This window comes from Eptatretus burgeri, chromosome 12 (genome assembly GCF_056783735.1).
Source record: "Eptatretus burgeri isolate ZD-2024b chromosome 12, Ebu_testis_v1, whole genome shotgun sequence".
Taxonomy (NCBI): Eukaryota; Metazoa; Chordata; class Myxini; order Myxiniformes; family Myxinidae; genus Eptatretus; species Eptatretus burgeri.
Window position 1 is genome coordinate 38,878,373 of NC_140972.1, and position 15,911 is coordinate 38,894,283.

General features: G+C 34.0%; 1 long non-coding RNA gene across 1 annotated transcript; it reads left to right on the forward strand.

Moving 5' to 3' along the window:
* Positions 1 to 807: 807 nt before the first annotated feature.
* On the forward strand, positions 808 to 2,786 carry LOC147015453 (uncharacterized). Its single transcript, XR_015050115.1, has 3 exons — positions 808 to 2,007; positions 2,260 to 2,317; positions 2,607 to 2,786. It is a non-coding gene; the product is annotated as an uncharacterized LOC147015453 (long non-coding RNA).
* The last annotated feature ends 13,125 nt before the right edge of the window (positions 2,787 to 15,911 follow it).

Consider the following 15,911-nt stretch of genomic DNA (forward strand, 5'->3'; position numbering starts at 1 on the left):
GTTAATCATAGGTAGGAAATAAGTTTCGGGTACTCTAAACATTACCTCGGCGTGTCTCAACTTATGATTAACTTACAAGTAGCATGTGTTGACGTCTGTCAACGATCGCAGACCGTGCCTACAACTTGTGGCCAGCGTAGCAGAACGTGTGAGTCATACGCCGGCATACGTCGTGAAATTTCAAGCATGAAAAAATTTGAGGACAACCGAAAAGTACAACGTTTAAAGCCAACGTACAACGACGTATGGCAACGTACTACGACGTATGCCAGCGTGCTCTCAATGTTATCAAAACTTACCCATAACGTATTCAACGTGTGCCAGTGTTTTAGAAAAAAAATTCAAAAATCGGCATACGTTGGCTAAAACGTCAAGGTGTGACCGGGCCTTTACACCCTTCCTAAGATTTCCATATCCCACTGTTTTATTAACTTATTTTTCAGCAACTTGTTTATGTTCTTCGTTTGTATACTACACATTATACATGGAGAGTAGGGAAAGAATACTGGTTCTGGCTCACTTTTCCCCATGTAAATGAATGGGGGATTTTCAGCCATGAAATTTTTCTTTTTTTTCCCCTGAAAAAATAAATCCCCTTTTTAGCCCAAGGTATATTTATTTGTCTCCCCTTTTAACCTGGAGCCTGGTGTTGGCTTAGTGGTTAGGGTGGCGGCTTGGGATCCCAGGGTCCTGAGTTCAAATCCCGTTGGCTGCTGAATTAACACCAGGGGGTTGACTCAGCCTGCCATCCTTCCGAGGTCAGCGAAATGAGTGCCAGTGTACTGATCCCGGTGTATGCCCCGGTTAGAATAGGTGTACCATATCCCTGTGTGTCGTAAGAGGCGACCAGGGTTGGTGTCAGGAAGGGCATCCGGCCATAAAACATTGCCTCAAGAAAAAGCCAAACCCCTGCACAGCAGGGAAAAATGGCTGTAAAAACGGTCATTTTTTTATTTCCCCTTTTAACCTAGGGGCTCTCTATTCAAATAGCCCATACAACAAGATAAAGATTTGTTAAAGGTGATTCTAAAGAAATATCTGAAACGTCTAAGCCTCGGGGCACTCTTTATCAAATAACCAATGCATATTGTTTAGCTCACTCATTGAACCTATAAACATTTGTTCATTCTCAAATTCCTTCAATAGTTTAATTTTCTTTGCACAATAATCCCCATCTAAAATATTGAAAAACAAAACATTTGAATCTTTATATTTTTTAAGATACCCCTTTTGTGCCATTACGAAATGATAAACTTCTCTTAATGATCTCATCTGGCCACCGCCCGAGTTGCAAATCATTTTTGTACATAAACCATGCCAGAAAAAAGTTTTGTTTCAAATGTTTTCAGTTCATGCCGTGAAAATGAGGAAGTGTTTTTTTGACACGGCCGTGCTGTGTGAATGAGGAAGTGGTTTTGGACTGTCATGCTGTGAAAAAATAGGAACTATTCTGTGAGACAAGGTCTCGTGTTTATATTTTATCTCAGAACACGAACTGAAAACATTTGAATCAAAACTTTTATGGCGTGGTTTATGTCCAAAAACGATTTGCAACTCGGGCGGTGGCCAGATGAGATCATTAAGAGAAGCTTGTCATTTCCTGTGCCCACACCCAATGATTAAGCAATCTCCTCATCGTTGCTTTATAAGCGGTTCGCCAGACAAAGTTTCTGCCAGACGGGATTTTCATTTTTACAACTGAGGCATGGACGATATTTCTTCCGATGAAGCCAACAGCCCACTACAGAGTTGGTAAGTTTGTGTATGCTTTTCTCTTTGAACGATGAAGCAAATGATTATTAATTAAATCATGATAATTCTGATATATATATATTTTTTCCCTGACAGGGCATTGGAAGAAATTGAGTTCACATATCACGACGTGGTTCATGAAATTAATACTCTTATTGAAGAGATCAATGATTTTAGAAGAGAATTGAAAGACATTTTCAATGAGTGGCATGAAGTCTTATCACGTCCTCTCATCTCGAAGGAATTAAACCAATGGTGAGACACGTGTGTGTGCCTCTCTCTCTGTCTGTCTTTCTACCTACCTCTCTCTGCTCTTATTGAAGAGGCCAATGATTTATAATGACTGGTCTCTGATCTCGAATGAATTAAACCAATGGTGAGGCACGTGTGTGTGTGTCTATGTGTGTGTGTATGTGTGTGTGTGTGCGTGTGTGTGTGTGTGTGTGTGTGTGTTGCTTTCCCTGTCTGTCTCTTCATCTATACCCTTGACTTATTTTTTTTTTTCAGCACTATCGCACAACATCAGCTGTTGAAGCAATCTTGTACAACACATGATTTTCTGGAGGTAAATATTTCTGAATTATTATTAATATCACTCGTACAACACATGATTTTCTGGAGGTAAATATTTCTGAATTATTATTAATATCACTCTCTCTTTAGAATGTCGCCTTATGTTGGTTGCATCATTAGTTTGGACGTGGTTTTGTCAGTACACTGGAATTCATTTTATTGACCTTGAAAGGATGACAGGCTCCTGGTGTGTTAATTCAGTGGTCAACGAGGCTTATTCATATTACCATGTAATTATCTTTATAGAACCTAATTATTATCCACTTTTTGTTTCAAAACAGAATATGGTGTCTGAGTTTCGAAATCACAAGGCATCTGAAGAAGATTGCTGGGAAAGATTGTACATTCTCGCAAATGAATATTTAATATTTTCAATATTAATAAATTATATTTGTTTTGTTTACAATTACTTGATTCTGAATTACAAGAAAAGAATAAAAGAGATGTAAAGGGGGGGGGTTGGGGGGGGAGGGGGGGGTAGGTGCGCTCCCCCAATGACCCATCACCCCCTCATCCCATCCCTCCCCTCCCCATGTGTGTGTGTGGGGAAGGGTGGGGGTGGGATGAGGGAGGTGGTGGGTCAAAGGTGGGGCGCACAGGGGGATGAGGGGGTGGGGCTTGTGTGGGCGGGGCTTGTGTGGGCGGGGCTTCGGTGGGGGCTTGTGTGGGTGGGGTGTGTGTGGGAGGGGCTTGTGTGGGCGGGGTGTGTGTGTGTGGGTGGGGCTTGTGTGGGTGGGGCTTGTGTGGGCGGGGGTTTATGTGGGTGGAGCTTGTGTGGGAGGGGTTTATGTGTGTGGAGTTTTTGTGTGGAGCTTGTGTAGGCAGGGCTTATGTGGGAGGGGTTTATGTGGGCAGGGTTTATATGGGCAGGGGTTTATGTGGGTGGAGCTTGTGTGGGAGGGGTGAATGTGGATGAGGCTTATGTGGATAAATGGATGGGTGGAGAGATGGGGGGATGGGTGGATGAGTGGAGCTTGTGTGGATGGGTGGATAATTTTTTAATTAAATAAACATGTTGTGTGTGTGGGGAACTAATTAACTAATCACTAATTATGTGAATATGATGAATATGGGTGGAGCTTGTGTGGGGTTTGTGTGTGTGGAGCTTGTGTGGAGTTTTTGTGTGGAGGTTGTGTGGAGCTTGTGTGGGGTTTGTGTGGGGTTTGTGTGGGCAGGGCTTCGGTGGGAGGGGCGTGTGTGGGCGGAGTCAAAAGGGCGGAGTCAAAAATTTCAATTTATTGGAGCTTGTGGGGGGGTGTGTGGTGGGGTTTGTGTGGGGTTTGTGTGGGCGGGGCTTGTGTGGGCGGGGGCTTGTGTGGGTGGAGCCAAAAAGGGGCGGAGTCAAAAAATTTCAATTTATCTTTGTATTTTGTAATTCCTGTGAATAAAATGAACCTAAAATCTCTTCCCCTTCCAAATCATATATCTTATAAGTCCAAGGAACCGTATCTATTACATCAACAATTTTAAAAAGCTCGTTGGTCCATCTTTTCGTATAACCTTTTTCAAAATGAGATTTCCACCGATATATTCTTACGATATCACCAACTTTGAACTTAGGTTTTCTGACATTAATCTCTTTTTCATATTTTAATTTTGTAAATGTTTCTGATGGTTTCATATTTGTTGCCGTGTGAATCGTGTCATTATACTTATCCACAATATCCTGAATAAAAGATGACCATTGTTGTGAACCGAGTTGTGTGAATTTTTTATATAGTCTCTCTTTTAAGGTACGATTAAAACGTTCAACAACAACTGCCTTCCCTTCATTAAAGGTACTGTATAATGTAATACTGTTATTTTTTAGAAAATTCATAAATGTCTTGTTATAAAACTCTCTACCCTCATCAGTCCACAATTTTTTAGGTTTTCTCTTACTTTTATTAAATATCTGTTGAAAAGCTAACATAAGAGTATTACCTGTTTTGTTTTTTAAAGGGACAACCCACACATATCTACTCCTCAAATCAATAACGGTTAAAGCATACTTGTACCCCTTATCATTATTGAGTTCAATCAAATCAGCAGACCAGATATAATCAACTTCCTTGGAATAAACTTTCCTTCTCTGAAACTTTGTGAATATTGGTTTATGTAATTCATCAGCTAATTGCTCTTCAGTCTTAATGGCATCATTAGAGCCTATAAGTTTTTTGAATTTCCAAGTCCAAGTTTCAATTTAGCACTGATCATCTTCTTCACAATGAACCGATCAACTTTTTCTCTCAAGGTTGGATTTTGTATCAGAGACAAATTATACAACATTTCTCTATCGGCTTCATGCTTTTCTTGCAACGTTGTGGTATTCCCATAATCAATATCGTGTCTCATGCACACTTCATCAACTCTATTGATAGGCTTACTCCAGGATTTAGGATTGTCTGCCTCATCTAATCTTTTATCCAAGTTTGTGCCTGGGCCACAGAAAGAATACCCTGGAAGATGTAATTCCCCTGGTATTCCAGTAGTTGTAAATTTACTTCCTGATAAAAACTTTTGGATATCTCCTCCTAGTTTGTGTTGGGAGATAAATTGAGTTTTTTGAACCACACACCGAACATATACCTTTTTGTATAACCCTGTTATTTTTACTTTTAATATATGAAATATTTTTAGTATTAGTTTTCTTTTTACATTTGAGACAATAACTCATTTATTTATGAGAAAAATTCCTGCAGAGTGCAAAAACCTTTTTAGTTTCCAACATGCACATTTGAATCTTAATTTTTAAAACATAAAGAATCCTTAGAAATGCCTTCACTCTCTCCTCCATTTATTTAAGAAAAAAAAAAAATGAAAAACTTGAATTAAAATCCATATCTTGTCGATGCTAATAGTCTTGTCGAAAGTATTGCAAATAGACTTGTCAATTCTTTCTTTTCCTCCTCGGTGGGTTGAGTTATTTTCTGTAATACCCTTAATCTTTTTTAATCTCACTGGTTTCCATATTTTGATATTTATTTTGTCTCGCTCTTTCCTCCCTCTCCTCCTTCTCTCTCTTCTCTTTTTCCTCCTTCTCTTTCTTCTCCCTCTCCTCCCTCTCCTTCTCTTTCTTCTCCCTCTCCTCCCTCTCTCTCTTCTCTCTCTCCTCCCTCTCTCTCTTCTCTCTTTCCTCCCTCTCTCTCTTCTCCCTCTCCTCCTTCTCTCTCTTCTCTTTTTCCTCCTTCTCTTTCTTCTCCCTCTTCTCCTTTTCCTCCTCTTCCCTCTCTTCTTCAACTCCTTCCTCATCCCTTACTATCCTTGAATCGCTTACACCCCATAGAATATTATACATATATTCATCAGGATTTCTTGTTATTCCTGTATCCAAAATAATTTTTTACAACAGGAAACCAATAAAATTTCTTTTGAATTTCTAAAAGAGCCTTACCTTTTCTTAACTTTATAATTTTTTCATTATTTAACATTCTAATTAAATCTAAAGTTGTCGGTTTATCAACATCAGCATAATGCCAATCTTTTATTGAAAATACCTCATTCTTATGTTGTAGAACATATTTATTAAAATACCGAATACCCTTTTCTTGAAGGTATGCTTGGACACAGAAATGATAATTTTCTTGAAGCCTTCTTGCTGTCATTTATGTATTAGAAATATATGTTAGAACAATATTATGGCACGAAACACCTCCCCATCTTCCCATAGTTAAATCATTTTGTATTTCCTTACTTATTATATATAATCCTGTTTTTTCTGTTTTCATGAGATAAACAAGGGCAAAACCATTATTATATTTACCCTTATTAAATTCTTTTATTTGTTGTTTACTAATCGTAGCCCCACAAAACTCATTCTCGATACCAAGTGGATAATATTCTTCCTTACGAGACTGATTTAATTGTTCCAGGTCTTCGAGGTTAATTTTAAATGACCAATTATACCCTAAATCATTCATATCATACCCCCATTGTTCTATTCTCATACAAACGATACGCCCTTCTTTATAAAAATTTATTTTAATTCGAACTGTGAATTCTGTATGACCTGGAGATAATATCAACACTTCTGTATCTTTGGAATACACGGCTGTTTTATTTAAGGATATATATTGTGATAAATCGCTTAATCTCACCAAGTCATTCGCGTCAGTCGGGCTTGGATAATTTTTTAATTTATAAGCATTTTTCATGTTAATATTTTTGGTTATATTATATTTATGTCGTTCAGCCTGTGCCTTTGTGTAATAATTTGATAAATCAATATCCAGTTCTTGAGATACACCAAAGATAGAACCATCTTTACCAACATAAGTCATTTATATTAGATTAAAAATAATATCATACAATTTTTTATTTTTGTTGAGTTGAAATAACACATATAGGCATAATTGGCCACAACACTTGGAATTTAATTCTTGGACTTGAAATGTTTGATAAACACCATTCTGTAAGAATTTTATGACTTCAACAGGTGGTGGAAGACCAAAACTATCAAAATAATATTTGTCTTGACTATTAAAAATACAAACCCAATGAGAACCGTTCCCATTATTATCTTCTAAGTTCATAATAATATTCTTTGTATGTTTCGGCACATTTGTTAATTCATCTCTCATACAAATAACCACATTATGAATTTTTAATTTCTTACAATATTTGACAAGTTGTAAATTTGATGTTGTATTCTTTCCAAATTCTTTCAACCACTCATCAATGCTCATTTATTTATTAGAAAGATATAATCCATTACCTCTTTTCGTTAATTTTACACCTGCTTGTGCTATAGAAGAAAGCATATCTCCAACTAGCAATCTCGCTTTATCAGGCAGACCTTCAAGTTTTTCAGCAAAATCGACAATTACACCACTTCCACTAATTTGTTTCTCCAACTCTTTGTTATGTCTTTCCAATTCTTTTTGAGCCTGGAGTTGAGCCTTCCTTTCATTGGCAGTTTTCACCGCTGTTGAAATACCACCCGTCAATGCTCCAACCGCACTTAAACCAGCAAATAAAGGAATTAGAAATGGGAGAAATCCTCCACTCGTCTCTCTTATTGAATATTTTTTCAACATTGGTTTTGTCATTTTAATTTTAAGTGAGCCAGTGTCATTCAAGATTTTAACCTGTTCTCTTGTGAGAAAAACATCAATTCTTACTGCTCCTTTTCTCTGAATTGTATTAACGTTAATCGTACAAGGCTTTTGATTTTGAACACAAGATGATAGTTTATGAAGATTGATTTGATTAACATATACCCCAGTTGGTACTTTGCCACTCATTTATTTAACAAAAAATTATGTGAGACTAATCATCACACCATTATCTGTATTAATCTGCAATTCTGTTTCTTCCAAAAGCAAACAATATGTATCAACTTCTTCACTCTCTCCTCTTTCAATGTATAGGGAAGTATCCACTCGATTAGACTTTATAGTTTCCTTTTGAGCGCTCAGGTCAAACGCATAGATTGTATACAAACTTTTAAATGCTGTCATATCCAAAATAGGTTCTTTATTTCCATTACTTTCACACACCTTTTGGTAAGACTTGTATGCTTCAGCAAAATCATTTTTTCCCAATTAATTTCCAATCTATCTCGTGGGTAAAATGTTCCATCTAGAGAAACGCGAAGTTGTTTCACCTTAGCATTATCACTCAATGCATTATTCTTATCAGTCGCAGTATCACCATCTGGCTTTTTAAAAATGATCCACAGATATCGTGGCTTTCCTTCCAGAACACCCAAATTCCACGTGTAAGTAGTTTGATTGAGTTTAACGTGTTGACATCTTCTTTTGAGGTATGATACACTGAGTGGTTTCTTTGAGTTAAGTCTTCGATTCAACATCTCTTCTGTTTTAAGATTAGGAGTATATTCACTGATATACCAACTCATTTCCTCAATTACAAATTTATTCTGATCACCAAAAGCACTACCAACACCAAAAAGCAATCGATTTTCATTATCATTCCTTTGTAGTTGAAATCTAATTTTAAGGCCATACAGAACTTTATCATGATCACAAAATCCAAATATACCTTTAAGAGGAACTGCCACAGTAAAACTATTTTCTGCTTTTGTATCATCATTATACATTCCTTTCCTTTGAGTATACCCAGGGTCTGTGTTTGTTCCCGTTGACATATCAGGAATAAAACCTTCGACAGACCCCTTTCCCATTCTATCACTGAATGTATAGAGTGTAAATTTTATCATTTCAGATACAGCAGAGACATAATCAACCGCTTCAACTTCTTGTGTTCCAATATACAAACGCACACTATCAAACATTTTCCAGAAGAAATCATTTACAAGTGTAGCGTTTGTGTTATTCCCAGCCTTAGTGAATTTAAATTTACACAACAAGAAACTTTCGGAGAGATTCAAATAGGTTTGTTGATTATTTATTTCAAAACTTTTTGTACCATTCGTATTCCAGTCTGTTCCAGTTATTGCATTTACCTTGAAGTAATCTTCTTTTTAAGTGGAGTTTGAGATAATAATAGTATCATCCAAATCATAGATACTATCAATTGCTTCCATACTTGTATTTATTTAGGAAAAAAAAGATGTTAAAACTTTTGAAACCCTGATCCAAGTATTTGAATTATTTTCTGTCGTTCTTGGGGGGACAACTGAGTTTTGCCTTTCTTAATTTCTTTTATTGCTTGTAATTTATGAGATTCCTTCTGGGCATCTTTTATACTCTTTACAGCACCTGCAACATTTCCCACAGCAGAAGCAGTTGAACCAATTAGATCTTTATGTTTAAGAATAGTTGAACCAATACCCATGAGAGTATCAATTATCCCATCTCCTCTAAATTGATGCCCAACACCCCTTTGTCTCTTAGGTTTATAGTATCCTCTACCAAGATACATACCTTCACCCTTGTAGTATGGGGAAAGGAACATCCCATCCCCTGTAATTATTTTATATTTTCCCAACTCGTGTTTCCTCACAATAACCATCGTATTTATTTATTGGAAAACTTCACGTAGGTGAATTCTGATGGATATAACTTCTCCATTAAAAGAAATCACACGATTATCTTGGTCGGTTATCCTAAAATTTACTCTGTGTATGGTTTTTCCTGACACAGGTAGATAAACCAAATTTTTGGGTTCCATATTGAATTTATAACCAATTGGGGTTGAGTATGCGCTGAATGAAAATATTGTATTTGTTTTTTTCCCATCATTATAAGCACCATCAATCAAATCACAGTGAATTAACACCGAATTTATTCCTGAGGATATTTGAATGACATTATCACTGTAAAACGTCCCATTAGTTTCAATCTTTTTGAGGAGAAACCCAATAACTCTCTAAATGAATTATCAATTGTGAAATCAACCTTGTAGTTATTTTTAACTTTAATCGTTGATTTTGAAGTATGTTTTTGAATGTTTATAACAATATTTTTTGGTTCATCACCCTGTTCTTTCATAAGACGAGCAATTTCGGAAGATATTTGAGAAATCTCATATGCTCCGGGTGAGACTGTTATCGTTTTGTATCCACTTCCTGGATTATAACTAAACTTGTCATTTTTCTCGGTTATATTAAATAAGGTATTATAAGTTTCCATGGACAATAAAGATGCCTCATATTCTTTTGTTGTGTCAAGTTGTAGTGGGTATGGGAATGAAGATGTGTGGTCGCTTGTTGTGAAATTGAAACTAAGGATTGTGCTTCTCATCTTATTTAATATGAGATAAAATGTCTTTATATTGATATTTATTAATTATTTTCATGTTCATCAACTGGTCTAAAATGGCTGATGCTTCATTAAAACAATTGTTATTTCCAGCCTTCTTACTGCCCAACAACAATAACAGTCTATTAACTAATTGCGATGGGTCATTTGGAAGAAAACTAACACCTGAACCAAGGATACTTAAAGCCTGAATAATGTGTTTCTCCTTCTCATTCTTCCTACTTTTACCAGAAAGAATAACCTTATAATTTAGAGTGTTCAGCAGATCAATATATACTCTATCATCATTATTTTCCATATCCAATGGTTTATCAATATACTTTGATTCATCCCTCACAGTTGAACCTTGTCTTCCATCTTTTGTGAGAAGAAACATTAATCTTGGAGTTAGTTTAACAGGGGATTGAGCAGAACCCAAGAACCTTAATTCATCATTAAATATCAATACCTTTTCTTGAACAAGATGAAATATTGCTGATTGTTCTGTTGGAATGAGTCCTGCTTTGGTTTTTGAATCCGCTGAATATTCATTGTTTTGAAGAGCATTCACAATATAATCAGGGGGTCGATTAATCTCTTCCAGTTGTTGAAATAAACCTTCATCATCATATTCTAATTCTCCTAAATGCTCTAATTCTTCCTCCGTCATTTGACTGAAATCTTTTAACATTTGAAGTTTTTAGGAGTATATTCTACCGTGGGAACTGTGGAAACATCTTTCATTTTTCCTTGGGAAGTTTTTAAAAGTGGTTTAAAAAATTTCTCTTGTTTTCTTTCAAATGCTTCTTCGCCCGTTAGTTTCTGTCTGCGTTTCTTCTTTATGTCTTCCTGCTGTTTTACAACTTTTGAAACCAACTCTTGATGTTCCCTAAATCTTCTTGCTCTTTCTTTCGCATCCATTTATTTATTGAAAAATATCATTTAATATCTCATCTTGTTTCACAACAATATATTTATATTTTTCAGTCGTGTGTTTCATGTAATCCCCAAATTCCTTTTTACTACATAATGTAGAACAATTGTCTCTCCAAAAATTGTTTATATCTATTGAATTTAACTTGAATAAAATAAAAGTATTAGCATTGTTTCTGATGGAACGACGAGGAAGCTGAAAGTACGATTGACTAAGATAAATACAATTACAAGAAGAATGTCTCCCTCTTGTGTAGTAGCTGTCCATTACCGTTTGGTTTCTCTCATTAACACAATCATCAAAGATAACGAGGTTCTTTTTGGATTTATCCAAATCTTGGGGAGACGGTATATCATCCGTATTATCACTCAGAATACAAGTTATCGGTTTTGATTTCTTTTTACATCTCTGTGTATCACAAAATAGTTGTATTATATCTTCAATGTTAAAATCATTTAGGTTTTTTTGAAGTTTAAATAAACTGATTATATCTTCTTTTTGAAGACCAGCATTAAAACCTTGTGAGAGTAGTTGATACTCTGGTTGAAAACTCGACTTTGTGAAAATTATTAAATTATCATAATCTAAAAAGTTGGGAGTGAGGAGCATCTTTAAAAGTAAGCAGGTTTTTCCACATCCACTTGAACCAACTATGAGGCATCTTAATGAATTTGGGAGATTTTTATGGTTGTCAAATTTTATCTTATTTTCCCAAATAGGTAAAAAATCATTCATTTATATATTTGGAAAACAGGTTATTTAATTTATTCTTGGCTTTTTTCGAAATTCTATATTTTATCCTAAGTTCAGGTTTAATTTCAAGATAATCCATTATTTTATTTATGCAATATCTTGTGTTGATATTTCCCTGAAAATCACATCCATGAATAAGATATAACAACAATCCTTTGAACATTTCTCTAATACGTTCAGTTTCTTCCCTTGTAAGGAAAGGTGTGTTCTCACCCTCGTTCTTTACATTCATTTCTCGAATCAATCTTGTAAAGTAATTCATTTTTGGTGTAAATCTAAAAGAATTATTTTCCTTTTTATATTTTTGATTATCATTAATTAGAAGATAATCACAGAATATACATTGTTTATAGGCTTTTGACTCTGTGTTTAATCCCCGTCTTTCACACGCAGGACAATTCTCAAATTTGTCATATGGAGAATCATGGAATTCAAGAGGCTCAAAATCGAGTAAACTATTCATATTTATAAAGTAAAACTTTACTTAAACTGAAATTCATCTTCGATATCATCTTCGATACTTTCAGAATCATCTATACTTTCATAACTATCATTTGAACACAAACTCTCGGTGTCATAACTATCGTTTGAATGCAAACTCTCGGTATCATAATCACTCTCATAATCTTCAAAATCTTCAGTTGAATATTGGCTCATTTAATTAGTAGAAAAAACATTACCATCGATATCGATATACATTTTTTCATTAACAGATTCAACTGCTACATTTTTTATATTAAAGGTAATTTTAAAATGATCCTTAACTACAATTGAACGAAATGTCATTTCACCTGATATATTAACATCCTTTATTTCATCAGGATTTATATCTTTAGGGTTGTTGAAAAAAATACAAATTTCTCCTTGCATATTACAGATGGTCTTATCTTTTCTTTCTAAAGCTTCATCCATAAGGTTTTTATTTTTTGATACCTTTTCTTGTTTCATTGCTTTTTCTAGTTTTGAATATATTGCCAGAAGGAGAGGAGAAACTTTTGTTAGAGATACCTTAATTGATGTTCTTCCAGGTATACTAAAAGCCCTTCCACTGAAGTAAATTGAAGAACTCATCATATCCACCATAATTGTTTTTATCCAATAGTTGTTATATTTATCTTTGTTCAATTTTACATCCTTGACATATTTCTCAGCATCTTTAACAAATGAAGAGATTGATTGAAACTTGTCTTTTGTGTCTTGAAACATTGTATTTATTAAGTGAAAAAGTTGGAGGATAAAATGGTTTTAAGCACAGATTCACCTGTAAAATAAACGAAATTTTCATCAAGAAAATTTTAGTTTAAGCACAGATTCACCTGTAAAATAAACGAAATTTTCATCAAGAAAATTTTAGTTTAAGCACAGATTCACCTGTAAAATAAACGAAATTTTCACCAAGAAAATTTTAGTTTAAGCACAGATTCACCTGTAAAATAAACGAAATTTTCATCAAGAAAATTTTAGTTTAAGCACAGATTCACCTGTAAAATAAACGAAATTTTCATCAAGAAATTTTTAGTTTAAGCAAAGTTTTATTATATAAATATGGTGAATACAACATACTGCGATGTTTGTAATCACGAATATAAACATTATAGAAAACACCTCCGAACCAACAAACACACATTTAATCTATTTCACAAAATATCCCCTCTTGAGTTGGAAAGAAAACATTGTGATACCTGCTCAAAGGATGTTTTGAAGAGTAGTTATAATAGGCATCTTCAATCACAAAAACACAAGAAAAATGAGTTTAAAGTAAAGGGAGACTATTATATTGAAAACACTGATGGGGCATTTAAAGGGCATATAAAAATAAGGATTTTTCAATTTGGAGAACCCGGTCCATCATCAATAGTTGAATCAATTGAAATAGTGAAACCTGATGTTGAAAAATTTATTAAAAAAACATTAAAAGAAATGAAAACTTTAAAGTTTTATATGGGAGTGAAAATGAATATGAAAAGACAAGATGAAGAACAAACTCCTTATATGAGGACAGATCTTCATTTTATAACATCATTTCAAGATTTTTTGAATAGTGGGGTTTATGAAGAACTATCAAGACAAGAGGAGGATGTTGATAATACAGTGGTAGGAAGTGGATTCAATATTTAAAAAATCATCTTTTTAGATGTACACATTCTAAAATCAAACCCTCTTAAAGCTTCTTCTTATATTGAATTACCAAAAGAAATAAAATGAAAGAAGGCAGTTGTTAATATTAAGAATAATGATAATAAATGTTTTCTCTGGTCTGTTCTTGCTCACTTACATCCACCAAAATGTAATTCAGAAAGAGTAAAACAATATATGAAATATGAGAATACCTTGGACATTAAAGATTTTAATTTCCCAATGCCACTAACAGATATTCCTAAATTTGAGAAAAAGAATAATCTTTCTATTAATGTATATGGATTAACGGATACAAACAAAGTTCAAATATTAAAAATTTCAAACAACTTTAAAAATGAAGAAACACACATTGATCTTTTATATTTTAGTGTTGGAAATAATTCACATTACACATACATCAATAATTTATCAAGATTAATCTCTTCTCAGGTATTCAGAACAGCAAACAAAATATATCCTTGTAAGCGATGTCTTAATTCATTTCATACAAAAGAACGATTAGAACAACATTCAAAATATTGTAGTAATCATAAATCAGCTGTAATTACAATGCCTAAACCTGGTGAAAAGATTTCTTTTGAAGATTATAATAAATCTATCATGCACCCATTTGTGATATACGCTGATTTTGAATGTATCCTTAAAAAGATAAATACTGCTTCTCCTAATCCAAAAGAACCATATACAAATAAATATCAAAAACATATTCCTTGTGGTTTCTGTTATTATATCAAATCATCTGTTGGAGAAAAGTATAATAAACTTGAACAGTATAGTGGAAAAAATGCTTCACAAGAGTTTGTAAAACGATTAGAAAAGGATTGTATAAGACTAAGTAAATTAATGAAAGAAACAAATGAACCGATGAAATTAACCATAGAAGAAAAATTAGAATTTAGAAAGAACAATATCTGTCATATTTGTGAGGAGGAAATTGAGGAGTCTAAAGTTAGGGATCATTGCCATCTTACTGGTAAATATAGAGGCCCCGCTCATTCCTGTTGTAATCTTAATTATAAATTACCTTCTTTTATTCCAGTCTTTCTTCACAACAGCGCCAACTATGATACACATCTATTTATAAATGAACTTTCGAAAACACCAGGGAATGTTTCTGCCATAACAAACACAAGTCAAAAGTATATTTCATTTACAAAAATGATATTCACAAAACCTATAACTCGTATTCGGTTTCTTGATTCTTACAAGTTTATGGGAACACCACTAGCCAACCTCGCATCAAATCTAAGCTCCACGGGCTCTTTTCCAAATCTTAATTCATTCTTTTCAAAAGAGGAAATTCTAACTAAAGAGGAAATTCAGATTAAAGAGAGAATTCAAAGTAAAGAGGAAATTCTAATTAATGAGGAAATGAATGAAGAAATTCTTACTGAAGATGAAATTCTAATTATACAGAAAATTCGAACAAAGAATGAAATTCTAACTAAAGAGGAAATTCTGATTATAGATGAAATTCTGATTAAAGAGGGAATTCTAACTAGAGAGGAAATTGAAACAAGGAATGAAATTCAAAGTAAAGAGAAAATTCTTACAAGTAAGGGAATTTATCCTTATGGTTATATGGATTCATTTATGAGATTTAAAGAAACACAACTTCCTTCAAAAGAAAGTTTCTATAATAACCTTTATGAAGAAGAGATAAGTGATAAGGAATATAAACACGCACAAGAAATTTGGAAAATATTTAAGATAAAGAACCTTGGAGAATATCATGATTTGTATCTAAAAACAGATGTTTTATTGTTAGCTGATGTGTTTGAAGCTTTTAGATCACTCTGCCATAATAAAAATTGTTATGGATTAGATCCTGCCCACTATTTCACAGCTCCTGGTTTAGCTTGGAGTGCAATGTTGAAAATGACAAAACAAGATATAGATTTAGTCAGTGATGTAGATATGCTTTTGATGATTGAGAAGTCTAAGAGAGGTGGAATATCACAAGTATGTTCAAAAGATATGCTAAAGCAAATAATAAATATCTTCCAAATTATGAGAGTGAAAAAGATAGTAATTATTTGATGTACTTTGATGCTAATAATTTGTATGGATGGGCAATGTCTCAATCTCTGCCTTATGGTAAATTAGAGTGGGTGGAA